The sequence below is a fragment of the Panthera uncia genome (assembly GCF_023721935.1).
Source record: "Panthera uncia isolate 11264 chromosome C1 unlocalized genomic scaffold, Puncia_PCG_1.0 HiC_scaffold_3, whole genome shotgun sequence".
Lineage (NCBI taxonomy): Eukaryota > Metazoa > Chordata > Mammalia > Carnivora > Felidae > Panthera > Panthera uncia.
This window is the reverse complement of record NW_026057584.1, coordinates 55580806-55596713: the sequence shown is the minus strand read 5'-3', so window position 1 is coordinate 55596713 and position 15908 is coordinate 55580806. Positions and strand designations below refer to the sequence as shown.

Below are 15908 nucleotides of genomic sequence, written 5' to 3'. Positions count from 1 at the left end.
ATTTTGACCCAAACTGCCAAACTCCCTAAGAATTATTAAGAGGCTGTACAGAAGCCGGGTTCTGCTGCAGTCTGCTTGGGATCAGCTACTAGATTAGCCACTTAACTAGCTGTGTAACCTGGGGTAAATTACGCAAAATCACTGTGCCTTATTTTCCTCATCCACAAAATGGTAAGGAGGACAGTTCACAGTGTTGTTAAAAAGACTAAATGAGAGAATACATGTGAAGTAGTACCTGACACAAAGCAAGTCTGGGGTAACTCTGACACAAAATAGAAAATACAAAGTCAGAACAAGATAAGTAGAATCCCTGAGACAAGGGTGGGTGACCCAGATTATCCCATCTCGATTGGGCCTCTGTTTCCATGTAACACCGACAGTTCCCAATGACCCCATATTTGGGCGACACATTGTAGGCTGCATTGATGGGGTTTGTGTTATAGGGCACGGATGCCTAAGGGGCCTGGCAAAGTCACCAAGGTGACTTCCTTGAGGGTCTTGGCTTTCGGTCCTGTCACAATAATTAACATGAACTAAGAGTGGGGGTTCCAAAGGAGCCTCCAAAGGAGTGATGGGCCAAGAGTGAGATTTAATGCTGGTGGCAGGTATGGGAAGCTTGTTTGGGGAGGCTGGCACTGAAATAAGTGACTTGCCTAATATTACACAAACGGAAATGCTGGAGGTAGAATTAGTATAAGAGAAAGCATTGTCTTTTCATTGTGGAAAACCATCTCTAGCTATCTCTCTTACTAAACGAATGGTGTTGGCCATGTAAGGAAATGATGGTGATGAGAATTAGGATGACTATGGGCCGGATGTTGTGCTAAGCACTTCATATGGATTATTTTACTTAATTCTCACATTCCTTGATCCCTAGTACCCTCTCCTCATCAGTCTCTGCAAGGCCCTCGTTGTTTTTATCTATCTAATAATAGAAAAATGAGATTTTTATTTGAACCTCATTTTATTTAAACCTCCTCCCATTCTCCTCCCTCTGCCTAGAAGCAACCATTCTAGTATACTTAATTTAACGTATATCTTGTTTTCATAAGATGTTGCAAATATGTGTTGTAACACAGGTTGTGTTGTTATGTTCTGTACAGTTTTTCATCCACTTTCCAAGGGTAGCAAGGCCTGTGTCACCATTATGCAAGACTGTGGCTGTTACAGGCTGTCCCACGATGCTTGAACTACTGTACTAGAAAAGTTAACTCACACAGTGCTCTCTCTCTCTCTGTTGATGTGCAAGGACCCAGCAAGAGAGTCTGAGAATATGAAAATCATGTAGTCTTGGTTCCATTTCCAACTAACAGATTTGGGTTCATTTAGTTACAATAGATCTTGAAAGGTCAGCAAAACGAAAGGATAAACTAGAGATCAGTGGAAGTCCGCAGGTTGGCTGGAAGTATGGTCCGCTTTCCCTCCATCAGCTCTTCTAACCCCAGGTCACCTCAAATAACAACAAACTATGTAGATATGACCCATTTGCCATAAAACATAGCTTTAAGACAAGTCTCCTAGCCTCCCGCTTCCAACCAGAGTAGCATCCCAAGCTTCTGCAGAGGACCAGGTCCAGGTACACTGGTAATTTGCTAAAGCACCTAATTCACATATCCAAGTCAATTCCTGGTGGTTAAAAAAGTGATGCTCTTTTTATTTTCATTTTTTGTTTTTTTCTTTATTTTAAAGAAAGAGAGAGAAAGCATGAGTGGGGAGAGGGGCAGAGGGAGAGAGAGAGAGAGAGAGAGAGAGGGAGGGAGAGAGAGGATCTCAAGCAGGATCGATGCTCAGTGTGGAGCCCAATGTGGGGCTGAATCCCATGACCTTGGGATCATGACCTTAGCCAAAATCAAGAGTTGGACACTCAACTGACTAAGCCATGCAGGCACCCCTAAAAAATGATATTCTAAAGCTAGAGGTAGAATTAAAACTGTATAAACCAATATAGTCATACCAAACTAAAGACCCATTTGAGGCCAAAAGCCCCTCCATCATCCCCTAGTGTTTAAAAATTCTACCTGTACCTCTGCCCCACACTAGGCCCCATTCTCCCCCTCACCCCTACCTCACATTATTCTTCTTTCCCAGGTTGAACTGTGTCCCCTCAAAAAGATATGTTGAAGTCCTAATCCCTAGTACCTCAGAAGGTGACCTTATTCATAAAATAGGACAATTGCAGATGTAATCAGTTAAGATGAGGTCATACTAGAGTACGGTGGGACCTTAATCCAACATGACTAGTGTCTTTACACAAAGGCCATGTGTAGACAGAGAGACGTACATGAAGGTGGAGGCAGAGATTGGAGTGATGCATCTACAAGCCAAAGAACACCAAGGAATGCAAGCCATCACCAGAAGCTGGGAGAAATGCATGAACAGATTCCTCCTCACAGTCCTCAGAAGGAACTAACCCTTCCAACACCTTGATTTGGGACTTCAGCCTCCAGAACTGGAGGAGTATAAGCTTCCATTGTTTTAAGCCATCTATCCTATGGCAGTCCTATCAAACCAGTACAAGGCTGGACGATGCTTTCTGGGCTTCATAGGGAGACATTTTAACAAGGCTTTGACCAACATCTCTCATTCCATCACCCCTGCCCTCCCTGTATAGCCAATCCTGCCAATCCCAACTCTGATAGATCGCATCATCTAATTTCTCTGCTCTTGTTCACAGGCTAATAAGGTGATAGTGAAATTTGATGACTCGGTTATGTTGCAAATTCATTGTCTCCAACAATAACTTGCCCCTCTCTGAGCCTGAGCAATCTTTCATCACACTGAACTAAGCACCATAGAGATTCTCCACTGGACAAGGGAGGAGTGGTGGTTAGAGCTCATAGTTTGAAATCAAAACTTTGCCTCATTGCTTTACTTCATTTCAAATTTATTTTAGGGGTGCCTGGGTGGCTCAGTTGAGCATCTGACTCTTGATTTTGGCTTGGGTCATGGGTCATGGGATTGAGCCCCGCACTAGGCTCGGTGCTGAGCGTGGAGTCTGCTTAAGATTCTCTCTCTCTCTCTCTCTCTCTCTCTCTCTCTCTCTCTCTCTCCCCCCCTCTGCCCCTCTCCCCTGCTTGCACATGCTCTTTATATCTAAAATAAAAATAAACAAATAAACAATAAATAATAAACAAACAAACAAACAAACAAATAAAATGTATTTTAAATTTCTTGGAGCACCTGGCTGGCTCAGGAGGTAAACAATGCAACTCTTGACCTTGGGGTCTTGAGTCCAAGCTCCACGCTGGACATAGAGCTTACTTTAAAAAAATAAATAACACAGGGCGCCTGGGTGGCTCAGTCGATTGAGCATCCGACTTTGGCTGAGGTCATGATCTCACGGTCCGTGAGTTCGAGCCCCGCGTCGGACTCTGTGTTGACAGCTCAGAGCCTGGAGCCTGCTTCAGATTCTGTGTCTCCCTCTCTCTCTGACCCTCCCCCATTCATGCTCTGTCTCTCTCTGTCTCAAAAATAAATAAATATTAATAAATAAATAAATAACATGATTAAAAACTGTATTTTAAATTTCTAAAAACATTACAGGAGGTAGGTGATTTTTTATCCTACAATCCTTTGCAAAAGGATTGTAAAGGTCTGTAGCATTTCCCTTTGTGCAGTGTCACCTGTTTGAGGTTAATAAGTAGGAAAACCTGGGGTGCCTGGGTGGCTCAGTCAGTTGAATGTCTGACTTTGGCTCAGGTCATGATCTTGCGGGTTCGTGAGTTTGAGCCCCACATCGGGCTCACTGCTGTCATCCTGTCAGCTCAGAGCCTGCTTCAGATCCTCTGTCTCCCTATCTTTGCCCCTCCCCCCCCGCCCCCCGCTTGTATTCTCCCCACAAATAAAAACAAAACAAAATAAGTAGGAAAACTTGGATTTGAATCCAGGTCTGCCTGATTCTACCCTACTCTACAACCCAGCTGCTTTTCTCTCTACTCCAATAAAATTGTTCACTGAAAGATCACCAGTAGCCATTTGGTTGCCAAATCTAAATATCTTTTTTCTCATTCTTTGTTCTTAGCTTCTCTGTAGCATTTGAAACTGGTGACTTCCTCCTCTCTCTTGAAATGATCTGTTCTGCATCTGCTTCTCTTCTAGAACTTTCATCTCTCAACAACTGTCTCTCCTCCGGCTCTACTTCCTTCTCTCTTTCCCCAACAGGAGTGTACCCCAAGCACTCACCTAGGTCGCCTTTTGCCCCTGGGTCTACCCCCTCTTGGTAATTTGATCCAATCTCCTGTTTTGCCATCTACTGGCATAACCTTGCAAGGCATCTGAAAATCTTTCCAGACCTGGCCTTTTCTCTCAAGGTCCACATTTCTAGCAGCTTCCTGGACACACTGCCTGTCTCTCTACTTTAAACTCAATACGACAACAAACGAACTCACTAAGCTTCTCCCTCCAGACCTGCTAGGTCCTTACTTTTACTTTCCCAAGCCAAATACTTCTCTCTGACTTGTCTTCCACATGCAATACATGTCAAATTTAGCAAATTCTAACTGCTCCAATATCTCCTATCTCTTTTCTCTCTCAGTTCCCAACCACCTTTGGCTTCCTTACTATCAGTAAGGATTAGCACTTTATGGATTGTACATTAGCACTCAGCAGATGTCAACTATTGCCACACACCCATCTCTCTTCCTTCCAAGGCACGTCAAGCATGGTTGCCAACTCAGTTGTGAATGCACGGTTGTGAGCATGCCACTTTTCTGCTCAAAAAAGCTTCAGTGGCTTCCTATGGCCCAAAGTATAAAGTCCAGCCTCCCCTGCCTGACATATGCACTGCACATGACTCCAACCTATCATCAGAGCTAACTTTTTCACCATTCACTTTTCTTTCATGTGCCCTCCCACCAGCTAAACTGAACTACTATTTCTGTTATGAACACTTCCCTTTCTCACCTCCTTTCCCTACCATCTTTGTCTATAGTCCGTCTTCTGGGACCCTCCTTTCTCCCAACTCTTCATTGGCAAATACTACTTATTTTTCGACGCTCAGTTAAAATGCCACTTTCATAAAGCCATCAATGAATGCTTTGCTCTGCTTTGGCCCCTGAAAACTTATTGCTCCAGCCTCTGAGGTTTTGTAGCTCTTTATTTAGACCTCTGACACTTAACGTTTCCTTTTGTATTGAAGTTACTTGTATTAACAACAGGCATCCCTTGTTAAAATCTTAATGCATTATTTCACTTAATCCTCCTAATGGCTCTATGAGGTAACTACATTATCTCCGCTTTGCAGGTTGGGAAAACGGAGGGATGGAGGGACTAAATGATTTACTCAACAATGCATAAGTGGGGAAGCCAGGGTTCAAATGAATAGAGCCCCAGAGCCTACTTCTCACCGCTGCTATACAAGACACTATTGTGGTTTGCTGGACAAGGAGCTCTTGGATGGCAAAAATCCTTGTGTGCCCTATCTTTGCATCTCCCAATGTAGCTAATGACATTCACCGCACTTTAAAGAAGTTTAGCGAAAAGAGGAACAGACTTGGTCAAATGTTCCCTTTCTCTCATCTATAGGGGGGTAAATTAGTGACTATGATAATGGTGTTTCATACAAAGACTGCAGTTCCAAATACTGCATTTCCCTGCTGAGCCCTCCTCCTTGTTTCTTTTTGCTCCTTTTCTGTGTTCAGACTGTGGACAAGGCAATGTTTTGGGGAGAGCGTAAGGGACCTGTTTCTACTCTGAGACAACCTTACACGAGTTCTCTGGGGACTAGAGACTCCCTGAGCAGTTCTCAGGCAGCAGCCCTCTCTAGCTGGCATATGGCTACAGTTTGCAACCTCAGGCAATTCCAGAGAATGAACCTTTTGAAATGAAATAAACAGAGAGGAATGGGACCTTTTATTATCTCCAGATGGGACTGTGCTGCCTTGGAAGCTGTAGAAGTAATTCTGTAATGCCTGGATCATACTTCTCTTATCTCCCAAAAGGAAAGAAAAGTTCCTTTCACTGAGAAGTGGTAAATTGTGTTAATTAAAAAGCCAAGATGGATTAAATGCTGCAGATTGAATCCCCATACCCCCCCATCCAGATTTTTCTGGTTTGCTTTATAGTTACCTTTGCATTACTCTCCCTCGTTTTAAATAAGATATTAGGTTGAGTTGGAACAAACACACACACACAATTGTAAAACTGTTGTTTATGAGTCATTACCCAAGACTTAGATGTTATTTTTAAAATGAGGATGAAATCTGGCAGTGAAATATCAGAAAAGGAAATATGAAAAGTGTATCTATAGTGGTTTTTGTTTTTGTTTTTACTGTTGGTGGTGGCCAGCTGGGCAGCCTACTCATAGAAGGTGCCAATAAACATTTACTGAATGAATTCCATACTTAAGAATTTTGGGCTATAACGAGATAAAATGTAACTTTAAAATTGATGGTGCCACCTATTGGTGAAGATATAAAATGTAAAATGATCACTTACATAAGAAATTAATGTTTCCCAGTCTTTTGTTACTTATTCCCACAGAGATTCTAAGAGATATCGAGGAGCTGGAAGGAATAGTTTGCTTGATCTGTGCAGACAAGAGGCACTAACGTTTTCAATTAGTTTGCTCTCTGCTGGCACCTACTAAAAGCTCAATATTTTGGAAGGTGCCAGAGAAGTAAAGACATGGCCCTTGACTTCAAGGAGCATCTTATCTAGCTGGAAAGAGAAGACCTACCTCCTGAAAACAATCAACAAATACAAAAAAACAATAAATACCCTGACATTAAAATGCACGATGTTCATTCCATGCCTATGGTTATATCTTGTATATTATAGAAGTATGGTAGTCAGACTTTTTGGACAGTCCAGGAAGAAATCTGTTTTGCTTACCACTTACTCCAGGCCTAGCATACCACTCCCTGGCACTTAATAGACAACGATAAACACTATAAATACACATCACTTATAGAATATTTTAAATGCAGACTGGCAAACAGATCAGAAAATACATGTGAACACAGGAAGTCCTATGGAGGAAGTGGGGTTTGAGTTGTGTTCTGGAAAAGTCCTCAAGGGATTTATAACCTAATACAGATGAAGCCATCTGTGCAGGCAGCCCTCTTGTAGTCATGGATTTGTGTTTGCACTTGAGATTTCTGTAGTTTGCTGTGCCAACCCACATTTTTTCCTGAGTCAGTGACTAGGTTTTTACTCAATATTGGTGAAGTCCAAAAGCAAAGGAGAAGAGGGCAGATGGTGGGTAGTTGCAAGACTGTAAACACACATTTTACTCCTGAAATCTTATGGGCAGGAGTAGTTCCTGGAATACACAGGTAGCCTAGTTAGGTTCCTCCAACTATGTGTTCCAAAGTATTTCTATAATATTCGACAATATGTATCAAGCGTCTTAAGATGATGAATCTTTTGATCTAGTACTTTTTCTTCTAAGAAAGCATACTAAGGAAATAACCAGAAATGTGAACAAATACTTTCTGGAACTAAGGAAAAATCTGTCCTCAAAATGGAAACAGTTAAGTAAGTTTTTTTGTTTGTTTGTTTGTTTGTTTGTTTTTAGTTAGGTTAAGTTTGCTACAGATATAAGACAATTCTCACATGATCTTAAAAAATATGGCACAAAATTTGTATATGTTATCCCTGACTAGAAGGAATATAGGTTGTTTTGGTTTTACTGTATTGTAAGAAAATCTTTGAAATTTAGTGAGTGAAATTTAGTTCATCCATTCTGGTTATTTCTGCTTTCATTGTTCTTGGCTAGATTATTTTACAACTTTGTAGAGAAAGAAATTAACATGTAGAAAATAGATAGTAATGCAAATATATCCTGTTGTAGCTGTGTAAATGATTCTTATTAATGTAATGCAAATGAATTTTGTCTGGTAGATAATATAAATCTCCATAAATCAAATCCATTTGAACTTGTTATAACATCTTATTGGTTGTAACACATTAATTAATGTGTTAAATAAAATCTTTGATGTGGGCTCATTTTATATTGATATGAGTCATGATTTTACCTTTCTTGAAAGCTATATTTAACATTATATATTTTCTATATTCTAGATTTTATACAGTAAACGTGTGTTGCTAATTTTTTTTTTTAAATTTTTTTTTTCAACGTTTTTATTTATTTTTTTGGGACAGAGAGAGACAGAGCATGAACGGGGGAGGGGCAGAGAGAGAGGGAGACACAGAATCGGAAACAGGCTCCAGGCTCCGAGCCATCAGCCCAGAGCCCGACGCGGGGCTCGAACTCACGGACCGTGAGATCGTGACCTGGCTGAAGTCGGACGCTTAACCGACTGCGCCACCCAGGCGCCCCGCTAATTTTTAAATAAACTTTTAACACATGCTATACTTACATTTAAGTATAACATGTATGCATACTAAATTAAAACATGCATGTTTAATTTACATATGTATTCGTGCATACATAGATTTATAGCTCAGTGAATCACAAAATCTATACAACTATGTAACCAATCCTTAGATCAAGCAACAGAACATCATTACCATGAACACCGTTACCACCTCAGAAGTTTACCTTGTGTCTCCTGCCTAGTCACTATCACCTCCCCACGAAATGGGTGAACAGTCCTGAATTCTAACATCAGAGATTCCTTTTGTCTCACCTTTTAACTTTATATAAATGCAATCATGTGGTGTGTACTCATCTGTGCCTGGCTTCCTTTACTCACTATCATGCTTGTAAGATTTGTCCACGTTGCTGTGTAAAGTTTTAGTTCCTTCATTTTCATTGCTATGTTGTATTCCATTCTGTGACTCAATTACGTGTTATCTGTTCTGCTGATGAGCATTCAGGCTGTTTCTGGTTTGGGCTATTGTGAATAATGTGCCTGTGAACATTTTTGCACATATTTTTTGGTGAAAATATGAATATGTTTCTGCTGACTAGTGCATGTATTAATTTAAAATCTGAAAAAATAAACCTAAACTACATAAAAAGTCATGTTCTCTTTTTTCCTCTACAGACTATTCCAACAATATGAAATTCTTTCAATTAACAAATTCTTTTAATATATAAATATATTCCAGAAGAATTAATCCTCATTCATGCCTTATTGTGAATTTCTATAATTCACAATAGTGAATTAGTGGAGCTAGTGGAGAAGTCTCCCCTGGTGCTGGAGGGTGGGTGGAAACTTGCGTGAGGAAAAAGGAGTGGGAGATTTGGGTGTGACAGAAGGCAGTGAGTGTTGGAACTTGATGAGTGCGGCCAGGGAGAAGGAGGCAGGAGAGGGGAGATATACTGACTTTTCCTCAAGGAAAAGATGTACTTGACTTTTCACTCAAGGTCTTGGCTGTTTCCCTTTGAAAAGAATCACTACAATTATTAATGTGATTTATCTGTTTCAAATAGTTTAGTTGGCAAAGTGCTTTCATATCCATGACCTTGTTTGATCTCGCTCTCACAAGAAGGCTAGTATTTTCACAACTGTTCTTGCTTTAGATGCTTAAAGCTTAAAATTGGATATCACAGCTGGAGGGGTAGGTTAGGATTCCATGTCCTTTCATGGAGGCCAGGCTCCATAAGCTGAGCATATCTAGTTCATCCTCTCCAGATCAATTTGGTATCTCCCTAGTCAGTCCCCATCTCAGAAGTAGGGGAAGAAGGAGGAATTAAAGATCAGGAGGCGTAGAAACTATGCCTCCGGCATCTCTTTTATTATCAAGTATTGTAGACGCTAAGGGACACGCCGGAGGTCTATCATATGTGATTAAGGGGAAAGAAGAGTGGTATAGACTCGCAGAGTTTACACTCTGGCCTCCTTCAAGTGGGCACTGACTGGATGAAGCCAGTGGGGTAGGGAGAAGTGGCTGATGGGGGAGCATGGAGATCCAGGATAGGCTCATCCCAGTAGGCTTGGTAGGGATGGGACACGGGACTAGTGGTGAGAATGGCAGTGGAGCTGCTGAGCACGGTCTGAGCTGGAAAGAAATTTTAGCATATCGTAAGTTTTAGGTGAAATGGTGCAATAGATGGTATGTCCTAGACAGGATGTATTGAGTATGGGGGTGTGAGTGGGTACTAAGTAAGTGGTTTAGCAGCAAGTCTGAGATCTTGAAGGTGATGAACAAAGAGGCCCAGGTTGGGGTGTGGTCAGGAATCTCAGTAAATCTAAGGAGAGAGACTTTTGTCTCAAGAAGGATTTTCAGAACTTTTATTTGGACTTGTAGCTGTTTGAGATTCCTAGAATATGGTTCAGTTGAGCTTACTGTAAAGCACTCCCCATAGTCCTAACATCAGATGACAGGGGAGGTGGCTGTGGTGCAGGCCTCCTGTGGACCGTCAGGCAGAATGGGATTCACCTGCACACCCCTGACAGCTACTCCCCTGTGTCTTTTGCTTCAATGCCCTGAGAAAGAATTAAGGCTGATCCGTACCAACACTGTCAATGGGTTCACTCTACCTGGTAAGCAAATCGTTGTTGACAGTTTCTAGGTGTACGTTTTCTTAGAGATGGATTCTATGCAAGAAAAATGAGATTGTTGTTGCCAAGGTATTAATTTAACAAGCAAACAAGTTGCAAAATGCTAAAGAGGAACATGAAAATGTTTCCAGGCTTGCTTCCCACTGGGCTCATCAGGAACTGCTTGTCTGCTACCTCCCACACTACAAAAGCCCAATAACTTTGCTATAGAGTGTTCTATCCTTTTTCTAAAATATGTATTTTAAAGCTTATGGTACCTTGGGACTCCAGCACTATATACCCATAAGGAGCCTCTCAATATGCAAAATAAGTAAAGAGTATGCTTTCCATTTTAAATCTATAAAAATAAAGGGAGTCCGGGAGATTAAAGCAAAGTGTTTTGCATCACAGAATAAGGATTAAAACTGGATCCTTGATTTGCGATTAGGTACCTATCCAAGTACCTATCCTCCACAGAGAACATGCAGTCTTGGAGTCTTGCTTTCTACAGACCCGAACCATTAACCCTGAAGCCTGGCCAGGCTATCAGTTTGGACAGATTTCATCAGGGCTTGGCCCCCCGAAAGAGCAGACAGTGCTCAGCTGCTTCTTCCTCTCTAACTTCTAAAGTATCCAAAGGATTTGGCAATCCCATAGGCCTCTGAGATAAGTGCTTGATTGCCCTTCCAGGATTTCAAAGTTGTTCTTTGGGGACAGCCCAACCCTGATTGCTCAATGTTGTAGGCAGAAGCAACAGATTAATCATCGGTATGTGAGTTCCTCTTCTATGCTATCTGAAGTTTCTTGGATGACTTTTTAACTTATAAAATAAAGTAGTAGCCTCTTGAATGTTTCTGCTAAAAATGCCGTTCTCTATGTTTTTTTTCAAATTCCCCCCCAAAAACAATTTTCCTACTGATGAATATAAATTTGAGTTTCTTAGAATTTCATGAAGCACTTTATATAAGGAAAAAGAAATTGAGGGACTAGTTACATATACCATTGATGCAGATTGCAGTTGAGTGAGTTTTGTAAGGCATAAAATTAGTACGTTATAGCATCTTATTACTAAAAAAGGGCTCCATTTGGGGCAGCAGGAGGAAAGGAGATAGCTCTTCAAGTTGGGTCATGAAACCTGTTGCCTTTGGGAAAGAGGAGCCACTGGATGCCCACCAGCCAGGTGAGGGTGGGATGAGAGCGCTAGGTACTGTTACAATTTTTTTCAAATACAGTTTCCTTATTAAAAAGGAAGACTTTCTCATATTTCAAATAGAAAATATTACAAAAGAGGGGGAGAAAACAAAATACACCTTACTACCACCACTGATTACTAATTTCTGCAGTAGCTTTCCATAGTTTTGGGAATTGACTTCTAAATTCAGGGAGGAATGATAATTATCCTTGAAAAATACCCTAAGTCGTTCAGTGATGGAACAGAATGTTGCTTCCTCAGCTGAGCAGCTAATGAAGTAGTTGTGTTTATAAGCCATGTTATTTAAATGCAAACAAACAAATATAAAAGGTTCTGTTAACACTAGAATCACACTCAGCATGACTAGATCCTCAATGCATGAAAAGCACATGAGACCAGAAATGGATCAAATTCATATTACTTCCTTCATATTTACTTTGGGTTAAGTTTGAGCTAACTGAAAGGAAGGTAAGGCAGAAATCACCGTACCACTTAAAAGGTTCTCACTTACTCTCCCCTCCTCTTTTCCTTCTCTCCTTTCCCCCTTTCCTTTATTCTTTCTCTTTTACCACCAACTCTACTAAGTTTAGGTGAATCCTAGCTGAGGTAAATGCTAAATGTGATGCTACTGTATTAATACATTTGCATCTATCCTTCAGTAATTTTGAGTTATAAAAATACACACATATTAATGAAAACATTCAAATAGTACAGAAAGTATGAAATGAAAAGTAAGAATCTTTTTCAATCTTCTCGTCTCATTGCTTGGATTCTTTCCACTTTGAGAGAAGGAGTAAGCCCATTGGAAATGAAGCTGGGGGCAGGGGGTACTTTTTGCACTCTTATAAACTGTGTTCTTTGTGAATGTGTGTTTTAAAATTATTTTAATGGGGTGCACGCTCTTTCTCTCTCAAAATACATAAATAAACTTAAAAAAAAAAGTGCACCTGGGTGGCTCAGTTGGTTAAGCATCCAACTTCAACTCAGGTCATGATCTTGCCGTTTGTAAATTTGAGCCCCTCAAGGAGAGAGGGATTCTCTCTCCCCCTCTCCTTCTGCCCCTCCCCTACTTGTACACGTGCTCTTTCTCTCTCAAAATAAATAAATAAGCTTAAAATAAAATAAAATAATTTTAGTGGGATTTGGAGAGCAAAAGGGGATTAAATGCATATTCTCAGTCTACTATCTTGAACCAGAAGCCCTTTAAGAGCTTTTAAAACCATACTTATATTCACACATTATTTATTTTATAAAATTGGAACCATTGAGTACATATTGGTTGTCACTTGTGTTTGTCTTTAAAAAATTTTAGAAATCTTTATCACATTAATAAATATTTATCTATAACATTACATTAAATACAAATAGTACACATCATCTGGATGTATTTAACTAAACTCTTATTATTGGATATGTAGTTGCTTTTACTATTCCTGTATGATGCATATTGCTTTGATGTGTTCCAGGTAGTTTCACTATAAACATCTTTGCTGGAGACATCTTTGCATTACCACAAACATTTTCACTGCATAACTAATTGACTATAAGGCAATTCTGTCATAAAATATAAAATAATGAAAAAGAAAAAAGGGATATTGAAAAGGACATAATGAAACATGAAAAAACTAATAAAATTATGTATTAATTTCTTCCTTCTTTAAGAGAGGTATCGGTTTTCCAAATACTAAGATGTATATTTGTAACTGAGCTTTGTATTGGGTTGTGAAAGCCTTCTACATGGATGTTCATTCTTCACCTATTGTCACACGTCCCTTGATGGATGTTCCAAAGTTCCATGGGAAATGTGGAAGAAATGCTAACTCTGGGATGCATTTGTAACTGAACTTTGTTATCATTGTAACTGATATGTAATCATTTCCTAGTAGTGTAGTGTGCAGTCTGGCTTTATACTCTCTTATTTCACACTTCTAGTAAGTTTTGTTACCATATTTTCTAATAAGGCGATGTATGTATTTATCATCTACTATCTTAAGACCACTATGTCTACTCATCACTCTTCAGACCATTATGAGAGCTAGCCAAGATTTATATAATATAAAAATGGAAACTTTGCCAATGGAGAAATGAAACCAAACTGTCAACCAGTTATTTTATTTTTCATGGCAAAATTGCCTTATAGCCAATTATTACAGGGCAAAAATGTTGGTGGCAAAGATGTCTTTGGCAAAGATGCTTATGGCAAAAAATACTGGACATAATTGAGATGATCTGCCTGGTAGTTCAATCTTTGCATATATGCTTAATTATTTCTTTTTCTTTTCTTTTCTTTCTTTCTTTCTTTCTTTCTTTCTTTCTTTCTTTCTTCTGAAAGAGAGAGAGAGGGCACGTGTGCGTGTGTGGGTGGGGAAGGAGCAAAGACAGAAGGAGAGAGAATCTTAAGCAGGCTCTAGGCCCAGTGCTGAGCCCAATGCAGGGCTCAAACTCACCAATGGTGAGATCATGACCTGAGCCGAAATCAAGAATCTGACATTTAACCGACTGAGCCCCCCAGCACCCCAATTTCTAAAGATAGAGTTCTGAAATTTAAATTGCTCCCCAAGAGATATGTGCATTTCTAAAGCCTTTGACTGTGCTAGGTATTTACTGTTTTTACATCTTAACTGTGTACTCTAAGAAGTTAATTTAGCTTATTTTCTAGGGTGGGACACTACTTCAAACTTTTTTCATGTCAAGATCTGCCTCATCTTCCAAAATGGGGAGTTCCCAACACTAGCCTTGTGGGAGTGGAAGCATGATCTACCTCCTTCCAAAAACTGGAGGGAGTGATTTATCAGCTTTCTTTTCTCCACCTTTATATCCCCTCCTTTTTTTTTTTTTTTTTAAGAGGTAGAATTCAGCCTAAGGGTTCCATTGGATTGGAATTGGAAAGATGTATCTGTTCTAGGTCACTCTTGGTTCCAGATTGGAACTTATCTCATCTCTTAAAACAGCATTCTTAAGGTAAACTCTTATCTAACGGCTAATTTAAGATATCTTAACCAATTTAACAAAGCAAAATGAAATCTCCACAAGTCTATGCAACTATTAGCAATAAAAATGGCTATTTCAGAAAATAATAATGACCCTTTCTCACTCCCAGCCATCTTGGCTGCTGCTCTCGGTTGGGGCCATCCCACACCTAAAGCAGGAAGATGGTGGCCACCAAGAAGACAAAAAGTCAGTGGAGGTGATTAACTCTAGGCTTCAATTCATTATGGAAAGTGGAAAGTATGTGCTGGGGTACAAGCAGACTCTGAATAGTCAGACATGGCAAAGCGAAACTGGTCATCCTCACTAACAACTGCCCGGCCTTGAGGAAATCTGAAATAGAATATTATGCCATGTTGGCCACAGATACAGTAGGAATAATGTTGAATTGGGCACAACATGTGGGAAATACTACAGAGTATGCACACTGGCTATCATTGATCCAGGTGATTGTATTATCATTAGAAGCATGCCAGAACAGTCTGGTGGAAAGTAAATCCTGTAAAATTTTTCTTTAATAAAACCAGCCAGAGCTTGTTTTTTTCAAAAAAAAAAAAAAAAAAAAGTGAACTGAACTTGCAATGGACAGTTATTTTGGTGGTAAGATTAATGTGAATTCTGATAGCTGAGTAGATTGCCCATCTAATTTGTGTTCATTTCCCTTTGAACACAGGACAGCTTTCACAGAAAGTCTTGCGACACAAAGAAAATCCAGCACAGGGGACAGCACACACACATACCCCACCACTCATACTCCTCTTTCTGTTTTTCTTGCTATTGCTACTATCATCCCACCATCATCAAAGTCTAGCAATGCTTTTAAAATAGGTAATGGGGTCATTATGGCTGATCAGTGCATTTTCTAGGTTAAAAAGCAAAGGAAATATAAAAATGAATTTTCAAAATCTGTAGTGGTTTATACTGTTTTAAATTTCATAGAGGAGTTTCACATAACTCTTTTGATCTTATAATATTCCTGTTAAATAGGTATCAAGACCCCCTTTCACAGATAACAAAACTGAGGTGGATGGAGACTTAAAAATTCCTCAGGACAAAGTTTAAGGTTATCCTCCATTTCAGTACTCTCCCCTTCCTGCAGATTCTATGCTCAGGGATCTCATCTTACTGAAATTGTTCTTCATCTGAGGAGGAAGCAATAAGATGAACTGATCACTCTCTGGGATCAGGAATTTTATGTTTCTTCTTATAAAGCCCTGACATTCTGCTTTCCATCAGGATCATGGACTATTTGAGCAGGCTCCTGAACCAGACCTACATGACGGAGAGAAGCAAATGGTTCTGAGTTTCCTTTCCCTAGGACTAAACTCATGGTCACA

General features: G+C 39.9%; 1 protein-coding gene and 1 pseudogene across 2 annotated transcripts in view; one reads left to right on the top strand and one right to left on the bottom strand.

Annotated features, from left to right (window-relative positions):
• The window catches only part of NFE2L2 (NFE2 like bZIP transcription factor 2), a 149131-nt gene that overhangs the window by 63899 nt on the left and 69324 nt on the right, over positions 1-15908 (bottom strand). The window lies entirely within an intron of this gene.
• LOC125910896 (60S ribosomal protein L30-like) lies at positions 14663-15111 on the top strand (annotated as a pseudogene).